Source organism: Nannospalax galili, unplaced genomic scaffold (assembly GCF_000622305.1).
Source record: "Nannospalax galili isolate Female #2095 unplaced genomic scaffold, S.galili_v1.0 scaffold188, whole genome shotgun sequence".
Classification (NCBI taxonomy): domain Eukaryota; kingdom Metazoa; phylum Chordata; class Mammalia; order Rodentia; family Spalacidae; genus Nannospalax; species Nannospalax galili.
The window spans coordinates 2,487,446-2,499,854 of NW_008360325.1; the positions used below are offsets into that span (position 1 = coordinate 2,487,446).

Sequence of the window (12,409 nt, forward strand, 5' to 3'; positions counted from 1 at the left end):
CCCGGCCGACTCCGGAGCGCCCAGGGCGCAGGGCGCTGCGGGCGCGGGGCGCCGGGCGGCGCCGGCCCCGGGCGGCTCTCCCACTAGGGGTAGCTGTTGCCTGAACGCCGGAGCGCTCCCCTCTCGCCGCCTGCCTTGCCCGGCGCAGCCCCGGCCGCCGGGCGCACCCGTCCCGTTCGTCCCCGGACGTTGCTCTCTGCCCCGGGAACGTCGAGACTGGAGCGCCCGAACTGAGCCACCTTCGCCAACCCGGAGCGCCGCGGCCCTACTCACCCGGGAGGCTCCCGGACGCGTAAAGTGCGTACTTTCAACGGTGAATGTGTACTGAGGTTTTTAGGGGTGCGGGGCAACTCCCCAACAGCACCCGGCCCTGGCCGGTCCAGGCGCTGGAGACCTCCCGATCTCCCGCTGCGCACGGTGCGCTGCGGGTGACTGGGGTTCAGGGGCGGCGGCGCTGCGGGGCGGCGGGGCGGGGAGGTACCTTGACCCGGGGTCCCTGAGGCCGTGAGCAAGTTCTGCTTTGCTGCATCCTACAGTGTCCCCCAGGGCTAGGCCTGGGCCCCGAAGGCAGCTTCTGGGAGTTGCGCTGGTTAGAACGCCCTAGCAATCACAGGGACTTTTCTGGGATGACCGGGTCCCAGCCGGATCCCGCAGCTCCAGCCGCCCGCGTCCAGTGCTCTACCAACCCTGGTGACCAGCTGTCTTAACTTCCCGGGCTGGAGAGCGCGCTTGCGTCCCAGGCTGGGCTGGGCGCGGGCAGATCGCTTGCACCCAGCAAAGGAACTTGTCCTGTCCGGAGAAGCGCAGGTAGGCGTTAGCACTCTTCTCCGCGTTTTTGCGGTCCTGGCAGAACGCTCTGTCCCGGGAGCTCCCCGCCGGACCTGTGGCTGCAGCAGATCGAGCCTCAAGTGTGCGTGGAGACGGAGCTGGTGTGTGAATGTGGTTCTTCTCCCTCTGGGTCAGGGGCCTTTCTCTGCTCCTTAGGGCAGGGTGCACACCCCAGCACTTCCCACCTGGGGGGAGCCAGTTGGCTCTCAAGCTGCCCCTTGCCGCCCTGGCTGGGGTCTTAGGTGGACTAGGGAAATCTCCCTGAGCATACCTGGTTGGGGGGGGGGTCTCACTTTTATGCTTCCCCCTCACTCCAAGCTGGGCCCCTCTGAGCTTGCAGTTCCTCTCCTTTTGGAGATGAAGGAGGGGGTAAGAAGAGTCTCCTGCCTGGCAAGTCTGGGAGGGTTGGGGGGCTTCTGAGACCCTGTTCTGGGCAGGGCTAGCCATGGGTTGGTCTTTTCAGCCCGGGTTTTTCTCAGCTCTGGAGATACCAGTCTAGGGCATGTGTTCTGCTCTTTCTAACACAGGACCTGGGACAGGGATATGGGGCAAGTCCACCCGTTGCCACTGTGTCTTAGAAAAAAAGCTATCACCGGTTGAAAGAGCCTGTTTGTGCTGCTTGGGGCCTGCTGATGGGTGTGCCCATGTGCACACACATGTGTACTTCTGTGGCTGTCATGGCCTGGGGCTGATGTAAGTCCAGCTCCTGTGGGCCCCTCTGTGGGCCCAGCCGGCCAGTCACACCTGGACCACACTCCTTCCTGACCTGCTACATCCAGGAAAGCAGCTGCCAGCCTCTCTGGGGAGTGGCTGGTGTTTTGTGGGGGACAGGCTACACCTGCATCTCAGGGTTCCAGAGCGTTGAATGAGGCACCCAGCTCCAGCCCCTTCATGGCCTCTTGTGCAGGTGAGAACAGATCTAAGGTCCTGGTGATCCTGGGCGACACAAAACCTGGCTTGGTGTCTCCTACTCCAGTGCTGTCCTCCCTCCCTGTTCCAGGTGCCGCTCCTCACTTCTCTTCCCTCCCTGCCTCTCTCTTTCCAAGGCCCCCTAGGGCAGCACCACCAGCCAGTTGTAGCTCTTATCCTTCCTGCCAATTGCCCAGACTGCCCCGTTTTATCCCAGCTGCCTGGAACCAAAGTACTGGCCCAAGGTCAAGACCCAGCTGGGACCTGTGGGAGGCTTGGGCCTCAGTGAGTCTGGCAGACTTGTGTGGGGACCCTAGTGGAGCTGGGTGCTTCTCATGTTTTGGGGCCCAAGTGGGGCTTGCCCTGGGTCCTCCTGCTTGCCCTCTCCCAGCTCCAGCAGGGGGCGGACAGGGGAAAGAAAAGGAATGACCCATTGAACTGGGTCCATTTGGTGTCCCTGGAGCAACTTGGAGAGTGGCTGGGGGAGGGGAACCAGTGACAAGGGCCTGGATTGAGAGCCCTGTGGGTTATTGTGGTCTGTCTATGAGGGGGTGCTTCGTGGGTCTTGCACTAACCCCTTCCTCTCCTGGCCTCTGGGTAGGCTTGGCAGTCAAATGTCTCCCTTCCCTGAGGCTGTTGGGAGACTCCCTTGGAGCACAGTGGTATCAGTGGCTTCCATGTCTTTTTGCAGGGGGACCTCCCAGGCACTCAGAAGAGATGGTTCAACCCCCACACCCAGAGAAGAGTGTTGGAGAATGGACCTTGTTGCACCTGACCATGAGCCTAGCCTTCCATGGCCATCATTCTGTCTATCTCTCCTTGACTGGCCTGTGGACACTCCAGGGGCTTTTGTGTCTCTGAGCCTCTACCCATGCTGTTCCTGTAGCCTTTCTCTTTCATCTAGACTCTCTGTTCCTCCTTTTCCAAAGGAACAGGAGCAACCCCAGCCCCACACAGGGGAGCCCAGCTCTCCTGCCCAGGCTCTGCTTGCAGGATCACAACCCCTCTCCTTGGCCTGCTCACTCTCCAAGGCCTGCAGCCTCCCCAGTGGATGCATTTCTATCTGCCCTGCAGACCTGCCCCTCCCAGACTGGCTCAGCTGGGATCCCTTGTAGTAACTGCTGGGAGGCACCCAATAAAGCTTTGTGCACTGAGTAGCCCGTGTTGCGTGGACTTACTGAAAACACCAGGTTGGGGGAGAATTTCAAAATGTGTTGTTCTGCCTTTCTGCACTTGGCAGCAATAAGCAAGGTAGGGCGCGTGGGCCTCAGCGGGGGCTGAGTGAGGTCACCCAGGGATTGCTCCCTGGGAAGCCCCTTTTGGGCGTGGCCTGTAATGAACACTCCCTTCACCTGCCCACTTTGCCTCCACCCCAACCCCATTCCTCATTTTGTGCTGAGCAGATCACTGAGCCCTCTGGAAAGAAATGTTTACACTTTTTACTAGTTTGAAAGTGGTCTCTTCTATGCACATTTCTCTACCTCCACTCAAACCATCTAGGTGAGCACAGCCACCCTGAAGGGATAGGGTCGTGGGGGCTCAGGGCTGATATTGGAAATGTCCCCGATACACTAGGTTTCTGTTCCTCTGAGGTAGAATGGGGATGGTGGGGTCTGGGTGGTTGGGCAGCTGCCAGCCCAGCCAGGGCCCTGGGGCCTGGATGGAGGAGGGTGTGTTTTGGTAGCATCTGCAGACCAGAGGAGGTCTAGTGCCCCTGGCCAAGAAGAGGAAAAGGTCTAGAAGCTGATGCCTGCTACTGGTGCTCACCAACCCTAGGGCACAGGGACGGGGGGTGATGCTTCCAGCAGCTGCCCATGGGTGCCTGGGTCCTGTCCATGGACCCCCAATCTGACCCCCCGCAAACCCCTTAAACACACCACCTCACATCAAACCAGAATGATATTTCCTATTTGCCTACGCTCCCAGGCTGACTGGGGGGAGGGGCACCTTCCTGTTAGTATTTCTCTGGAAAGAGGTGGTGGGATCATCAGCTAGCAGACATGAATCCTGGGTTGGTTCCTTTTACTTTTAACAGGGATAACATCTTACTAATTGTGTCACCATGACACAAGGTAAATGTAGAATGTATATGCATGCAGAGGGGTGTGTGTGTGTGTGTGTGTGGCCATACCCATCCTTGTTCAGATTGGAGTTCTGACTCTTTCCCAGAAGTATGGAAGCCCAGAAGGTATCAAAGTAAGATGAGTGCATACAAACAGGAAGAAAGACACTTCCCACTTGGGGACAAAGTACCTCTACTGCATACACCACTCTGGCAACGGAAGAGCTGCAGATTTTGCCCTGAATGTCTTGGTGGTTAAATCTGTCTGGCTATGACACTTAAGGATCAGCAGATGAACCAGGCTGCCCAGCTGCGGCCGAGCTTGCCTGCGGGCTATACTGGTAAGTAGCCTGGGGCTCACTCAGTAAGAACTTTGAGTCTCAACCTTCTTGAAATGCATCTGCCTGGGACCCTGTGTGAGTTTATGGACCACAGGAGTAGAGAGACCTTCATTTTCCACTGCTCATGGCTCATAGCAGCCTGGATGCGAGCCATTCTGCTGAGCTGTTTGTCCTTTTGGGGTCAGGGAGTTGCTCCAGGCTCTGGTTTTTATCTGGTTCCTTGTAAGTATGTGGGGTGGGGTTGGTACATGTATGACAAGCACATGTGCTGATTTTTATTTTGGGGGCACATCTATGTGCAACTCAGAGCAAGGACCTGGAGAGCTGGCTGTGTCAGATGGCATCATGGGATGGTCCCTCTGCCTGAAAGTATGGAGGACGTCCTGTCCCGGCACTCTTCCTTGAAAGGAGTTACATACTGTGGCCTTTCCTCTTGGGGTCACAGAAGGCTCCTGGATACACGTGTGTGGGATCTTCCAGAGAGGGCCCAGGAACCACCGTGTCTATGTGGCTTTGCGTGGTCCAGTATGTGTGCAGCAACCTCTTTGCTGTCCCCCTGTCACTACCCAGCTGACAAACCACCTGAACGTCACACCTTTATGTCTTGACCTGTGAAATGGGTGGGACATGCCTTTTTACCTCCTGAGGGTAATAACGCTGAGGGCACAGGAACTCTGCAGGGAGCTGATGGCTGCTTCTGCCTATCTCAGACCGCACTATGAGCTGGTGTCACAGGCCTGGGAACTGCTGATTGCTCACATTTCAGCAGCTGATGTCCAAGGTCTACCAGCTTGGTCTACTTCTTTCCCTGACTTCAAAGTTCCTGCTACATCCTGCCAGATCATCCCAGAAGCCTATCTCTATGAAATTTCTTGGTCCCTAATAATTATGCTTTGTCAGGACCCTTGTAAGTTTACACTTGGAAGGACAATCCAAACTAACTTAAGCCAAGAAGCAACTCACTAGCTCTACAGTCCATGCAGAGCCCAGAAGGAGTGTGCTGTCAGGGATGGCTGTACCCAGCAACGTGGCAGTTACCATCAAGGCCCTGCCTCTCCTAACGTTCAGCCTGTGTCTTCTGTGGATTCCCTTTTGCTCTAATAGATTTCTTCAGGAACTCTGGCTTATGCAGCCCCAGGGGTGGTGGTGGTACAAATTCCCATAGTGGGACCCTAGGGAAGTGTCTAACTTGGAACTCAATGGTGTTTTTTTTGTGAATTGGACAGGAGGATGAGGGGAGAGGTGCTGCCCCCCCCCAATCCTAGCAGCTGCCCCTTCATGTGCCTCACAGGCCTGGACGCTCTGGGGCAAAGGGGGTATGTGACGCAGGCAGAGGTGAGGGCAGAAGTAGGCAAGAGCTAGAGACAAGCAGGTGTGTTGGGGTGCTGAGTCTGTTGGACACATGCCAAGTTGGTGGTTCTTAGAACCTCAGGAGATGTTCCACAAACTTGGCCACTGTGAGCCCAGGGTCCGGGGGCGGGTGGTAATCACAGAGCAAGGACTTCCCTTTGGGAATATCATAGCATTGAGAGTGATGGCTGTCAACAATCCAGAATGGCAACAGCTAGAAGGGTGAAGCCCATAGTCTCTGCACCTTGGTGGAGAAGTCAGCCAAACCCTGCATGGCACTGGGCCTGTGATGGCTCTACTATAAGGCAGCAGGTTCAAAGCCACTGTAGTGAGCAGGTGCAGAGCCTGGAGTTTCATGCACTTGGTAAATAGCATTTCCAGGACCTTTGTCCTGGGCCAGGATGCAAATGCCAACTGGCAGGAAACATTCCATAAGGGCCAGACCTTTCCATCAGAGGGGACACTTGACTCGGGGAATCTCTCCGACCTGCGCTCAGATCCTGTCTCTGTTGTCTAGAAGCTGTGTGGCCTCAGGTATGTTGTGAAACCTCTTTGGGCTATGGTCTGTGCATCTTTGAAGGGATGTAATGGTCCCCTCTCCTTGTGGGTCTATGGGAGTATGGAACACGGTAGGTGGGGCATGGCCTGCAGGAGTTGTGTCCGCGTACAGCCTTAGCCCAAGGAAGTTAAGATGGTTGCCCTCCAGGGAGTGCAAGGCTGGACGGGGTTCAGAATTAGGGACCAAGCCTGCACGTTAGCCTGCAGCAGGTTAGCCCGCAGCAGGTTAGCCCATCCTTATCACTTGCCTTGAAGCAACCTGGGCCCAGCAGGAGCAGACCCAAGCTTGGTCTGTCATGGAAGATGCTTCATAGGCCCTCAGGTCTCCAGGTCCTCTGCAAAGCCCACTCCATGTCCACCCTAGGATGGGGGGACTCTGCAGGGCAGGGGAGGAAGCTCAGGGACAGGGGTGGAGGTGAGTTTCCTCCTCACCAGAGACTCTTGGCTCATTGGTACAATGGCACAAGATACTGCACAGGGACCTAAGGAAATGATGATGTCCTGCTCAGCCCTGCCCCCTTGCTTTGTGGCCCCCCGGGGTCGGGGGTGCTCTGTGACCCAATGGCTACAGTGATGTTTGGACCTGAGATCTGCAAAAAATGTTTCTGCTCAGGGCTGAGGCTCAGAGGGCAAACCTGGAGAGAAAGAGAGAGCTGAGTGCAGGGACAGGCTGGTTCCTGCCTCTGATGCTTGTCTCTCTCTTTTTCTGGAAGCTTCTACAGGCCCCCATGGTTTGAGGTGCAGGATTGTGGGACTTGGGATGTGATGTGATTATAGTGACCTCACTCTGTGGACTTGGGCTGGCCTCTGGGTAATTCCCTGGGCAGAGGGTTGGAGTTGGGTGGGGGTGGGGCTCTCCTTGCTTCCCCTCCCTGCCTGGGGGTTGTTGCTGGGGGGGTGGTTTTATGTGGGACAAAAGCTGGTTTCAGTTAAGTGGTTCAATGTGCTAGAAAATACAGTTTTTCAGGATGGCGAAGTTATATTTTAGGAGCAGTGTGTGCTGTGTACACTGCCTACTGTGTGGGGTGGAGGAGTGGCAGGGATGCTCTAGAGCTTCAAGTACCTACTGTGTGCTGGGTACTAAGCACTGCCTGCAGTGTGGAGTGGACAGGAGAACCTGCTATGTGCCAGGTACTAAGTTCAGTGTGTTTTCATGTGTTGATGTGACAGTAGGGAAACTCTATGCCTTTTTCAAGGCCATGAGATGCAGGCTTTTCTAGGGAAGCCAAATCCTGTAAAGGACTGGTGCTCTGTGGCCTTTTCATCCACAAGCCACCCATCTGTCTACCTGTTTGCCAATTCATCTGTCCATCATCCATCATCCACCCATCCACCTACCCATCTGTCTGTCCACCCATCTGTCTATCCATTATTTATCCATATATCCATCCATCCCATATATCTACCTATTTGTCAATCTATCATCCATCCACCCATCCACTCATCCATCTATCAATCCATCCACCCACTTGTTAATCTATCTGTCCATCCATTCACCCATCCACTCATCCATCCATCCACCATTCCATCCATCCATCCACTTATCCACTCATCCACTTATCCATCCATCCATCCATCCATCCATCCATCCATCCATCCATCCACTCATACATCTACCCACTTACCCATCTATCTATCCACCCATGCACCCATCCACTCATCCGTCCATGCATCCACTCATCCACTGATTCATCCACCCACTTATCAATCTGTCCATCTATTCACCCATCTACCCACCCACCCGCTTACCTACCCATTTATCCACCCACTTATCCATTCATCCATTCACTCAACCATCTATTCATCCACTAATCTTTCCATCTATCCATCCATTGGCCCAGACCACCCCCTCATGCTGGGCTCAGGTCTGGGAGAGGTGAGTGCTGGGAGACTGGACTGGTACAGATGGTGGCACAGTGAGACTCCCAGAACAGGGACTGAGAGGTGAGGAGAAGATGGAGCTTGCAACCAGAGATGGCTGCGTGGCCATCCTCACAAGGCCCTGTAAACGTGACTCTATTTTGTCCTTTGTGGCCAGCAGCACAAGATGGTGCTGCTGGTGGATGAGTAAGAGGCCACAGTCTTCAGGGACCTCAGCAGAAACCCCAGGTGTGGAATAGCTGCTGCAGTTCCAGGTTGCTTGATTGGGGGTGAAGGGGTTAGAGTGGGTGCTCCCTCAGGTGGAGGTGGAGAGCCAGGCTCTTGGGGTTGGAGCATGAACCAGCTGGCTGCGATGTCATCCCTTGGGCTCCAAGCCATGGTGGGGTGGAATTTGGTGCCTTTTGTTCCTGCACAGACCTGTTCTCTGGGGACCAACTCCCTTTCCCTCAAACCGAACCTTCCTGCTTTATGTCACCTCAAGTCCTCTAGGGATTCTGTTGCCCTGGAGATAAGATCCAGCATCCCAGGATGCCCTGGAACTTTCTCCCAGAGGGAGGCAGGAGGCTGGGATGAGAACTCCAGGGTGAGCCTGTGAGTGCTCCCAGGGGGCAGGGGACAGACCTGTAACACTTTGCTGTGCTGGTGGAGAGGGCAGTCTTCAGTCTCTAGCACCATGGCCAGTCAGGTGGCATCTGTGACATCCCTACCCTTGGGAGACATCTCCCTCCATCAATGACTGACCCACTGTGCCAGAGAGTTGCTTACCTCCTGTCCTGAAGGCTTGAGGCTGGGAGGTGAGGACTCTCTTTGCTGGTGTTGTGGCAACCCAGTGAGAAGGCTGGGGACAGGCTAGCCTTGCTGGGCCATCCAGGCCTATGGGTACTAGTGAGGTTACAATTCTGGGGGCTGGATTCTGGGAGCTCTTCTAGGCTCCAGGCCTGCCGTGGTCCCTGCTGGGGGAGGGGGGTGATTATTCATGGGTGGGGCCTGGAAGGCTGGAGACTATGCCAGGGAAGAGACTGGATCTAGGCAGGAAGCTGTGGTCAGGGGTTGCTGGTGGAGCGGGCGGGGAGAAGAGGCTAAAGCTTCCTTCTAGGACCAAATGTGAAAAGGGTGGGGCACACTGGGGGTGAAGAGAAATGCGGGACAGGAGAGCTCAGGGAAGAGGAGTGTTGAGGGGAGGGCGGTTCTTCTCCCTACCCCAGCTCTGCCTCTCCTACCTCCCCTCCTCCTCCACCTCCTCCTCTCTTGTCCCACCCTGCTCTCCTCCTCCTCCCTTCCCTCCTCACTCAGGGAAGCCCTTGCTAGTTGAAAGATGCTCACATTTATGTCTGTGCTCTTTGCAGCAAGAGCCTTAAGGACTATGGTAGCCTGGTTGTCCCCACAGTGTCTGGTGAAGACTGTTGGAGCCTGGCATTTCCCCTCAAGCAGGCAGGCTCAGTGACCACTCAGTCCTGGTAACTCTGGACACTGCTGCAGCAGCCGGACAGGAGGCCAGCAGGGTTGTTTGAGGTCAAGGGCCTGGGCAAGTTCTGGGCTCTGGGAGAGACCAGATTCCCATTGTCCCTGAATGCCGTCACCTCCCCAAGACCTCATGCGGGGCAGTCTCTGCTGGGAGCCTGTCATGTATAGCAGTCTCCTCTCTGGCTATAGCAGTGGCCCTGGAGGGATCCTGGGGGCACCACTGGGTTCTTTGGAGAGGCAAAAAGAACACATTTCTACACCTCCAGATTCTGAAAATGGATTTCTCCCAGGGAACCAGAGACTAGGAGCAAGAGCCAGGAAAACAGCAGGGGGCGGGGCTGAACGAGAACTAGGGAGAACCTGCAGTCTGGAGGCTTGGATTCAAGTCCTGCTGCCCACGGACTGGCCTCATTGCCCTGCTTCACCCCGAACATGAGTTTCTTCTGTCCAGTAGTGTAGTGCTAACCCTGCTTCCCGAGGGCTCTTGGAATGAGCTGTGGATGGAGCTGTCCTGATGTCCTTCACTGCCTTCAGGATATTAATGTCGGTAAGTTCCAGAAGGACATCCCCGGCCTCGTGAAGGCTCCTGGCAGCATCTGCTATTCTGGGCCCAGATCCTTACTGTGTGGCATCAGAGAAGTGACTAGCTCTCTCTGGGGTTGTTTCTTCTTCAGTAACTTTGGGGCAAGAATGTCTACCTTGTGAGCTTCTTGGGAGGATGTCCTGAGCTAGGCCTCCCCAGTCCTTCCCCAGCTCCCCCTTCCACCTGCAGGAAGCCCTCTCTGGCTAACAGCTCTGTCCCCTCAGATCTTTACTCTGGGCTATGATGCATCCTCTGGGGTTCATACCTCTCACCTCTCCTCTACTCAATATCTAGATTTGTGTGAAGCTAACTGCCTTCCAGGCCTCAGTGAACACTGTGTCTCCCTCTTTATCTCCATCTCCCAGGGGACACTTTGAATAGACACTTACCCAATCCTACTATCCTGTGTACCTGTCTCTCTAGCAAGCGCGGTGGGGACCTTGGTTATTCTTTGAAGAAATTGACCAGGGCCCAGGGCTGTACACACACAGCTGTACGGACACAGCTGCAAGATTCGGATATAGCCTCTGCCTTAAGTTCAGCTTTTGCCTTGAGTCACAGGTTCCACACGCGATTCACTTACTGCTGGGCCTTACTCTTGTCCAGGTACCCCCCCCCCCCCAGCAAAGCCTGCCTGTTCTTCAGGGATCCACATGGAAGTTCCACCCCTTGGAGGTCTCCAGTTCCTCACTAAGTCCCATGCCTCCTTCCACTCCTCCACATTCTGCAGTGGCCTCCTCCTCAGGTCCTTGGCTGACCAGCTTCTGGAGGCAGCTGGGGACGGTGTGTCTACAGCAGATGGCAGCCCAGTGTCTACTCCTCTTAGCATAGACTAATGCTAAATTCAAGCAGGATACATCCAAAGATTCAAATTTGAGTGTTATTTGCAATAGGCTATATACCTAATCTGACCCAGTCCTTGCCAAGGGTATGTACAAGGTGACCCGTGGGACCTCTGAGTCCTGCCCTCTGAGGGAAGAGAGGAATCATGGGAAGAGAGGCTTTTTTCTCCCTGTTTTTACTGTTGAATGATGGGTGTGATGGCAGGAGCTGCAATGCTTTGTTGAGTGTTGGACAGAAGCTGGTAGTTGAATGACTAGTCAAAGAACTTGAGTTACTACCACAGCCTAGGCTGCAGAGACTCAGTGGTATCCCACTCAGCAGGTGGGATAAGAGGGGGGTGCTTTGTGGCTTGTTTAATCCTGTGTTATTTTAGTACTTGTCAGTAACAAAATGTATACTAATTAAAGCAGATTTGGATAGGGAGGTTGGTCAACAGTTTGCAGAATGGCTAAAGGGTCACAAACTGGGGGTCATCTGGGGTTGCAGCAGGGTGTGCCTGAGGCTTTGAACACTGGCCAGACCATGACATTATGGGATCCTAGGCAAGACAGTAACAAGTCAAGGCTCTAAGGGCTATTCTGTGACATGTGGGCCACAGCTGTCCTTGCAGAGCAGGGCTCAGATGGCAGGATGCACGGTGGGGGAGCCTCTCCAAACCAGCCCCCCTCCCCCTTGGATGTGAATTCCTGCTGTGGTGGCACTTTAGTGAGAGGGGGAGGGGTACCACTCTTTTCTCTCCTTCCATGCACCCTTCTTCCCCTGCAACCCCAGCTGTCCCTGGGAGCTGCTGGATTTAATAAGCCTGAACGAAAACATCCCTCTTGTATCAGGAGTATCTTCTTTTGTGCTTGGATTAATGGTTGCCCAGTTCCCTGGCTGTAGACACAAGGGATACCCTCCCCAGAGTTGTCCCACTGCAGGCACGAGCCTTCATTTAGCCCTTGACTCAACCCTTTGGATGGATGAGGCCGCAGGCTCCCAGAGGTGCAGTTCCGGAACACTCCTGGCCATGCAAGCTGAAACTCAGCAGTTAAGCCACAACCCCTCACCTCCTTGGCTGCAGGCATTCACCACCCCACTTGCTTTCTGTTTCTATGAATTCGATGCCCTAGCCGCTCAGTCCCTTGTCTATTGCTAACACGATGCCCCAAGCTGGTGAGACCCAGGGAAGATGCTCACTCTGGTCCTAGAGGTGCGAGGTTCAGGGACCACATCTCATGGTGGCTTTTTTTTTTAAATTGAATAATATTTATTAAAATAAAAAATATACTTTTCTCATATTACAATCATTGTTCTTTTGTTGACACCCCCACCCATATCATCCCCTTTCAAATCTGAACCCCTTTATTTTCTCTTAAAGCTAAAATTATTACTTAAAGAAGTCACATCATTAAATGGACCAGAATAACAGATTCCACCCCGCCCCCATACCTCTGCTGGAGCAAGTGACAAGCATGCACACATTAGTGAGCTCTGTTGAATGGGGAACCATTGGGGGGGGGTCTTCCCTCTCCCAGGCCTACCTCATGATGACTTCTTGCAGGCAGAGTCTCCAGCAGCCAGGGTGACACATGGTGAGAGGCAGAGCCC

General features: G+C 54.7%; 1 long non-coding RNA gene across 5 annotated transcripts; it reads left to right on the forward strand.

Moving 5' to 3' along the window:
• The first annotated feature begins 132 nt into the window (after nt 1-132).
• On the forward strand, nt 133-2,894 carry LOC108490315. Of its 5 annotated transcripts, none has more exons than XR_001872256.2 (4): nt 133-297; nt 537-807; nt 1,356-1,735; nt 2,429-2,894. It is a non-coding gene; the product is annotated as an uncharacterized LOC108490315 (long non-coding RNA). The 5 variants fall into 5 exon arrangements; XR_003848196.1 differs by lacking the exon at nt 537-807 and adding an exon at nt 851-929; XR_001872255.2 differs by lacking the exon at nt 537-807.
• Nucleotides 2,895-12,409: the final 9,515 nt, after the last annotated feature.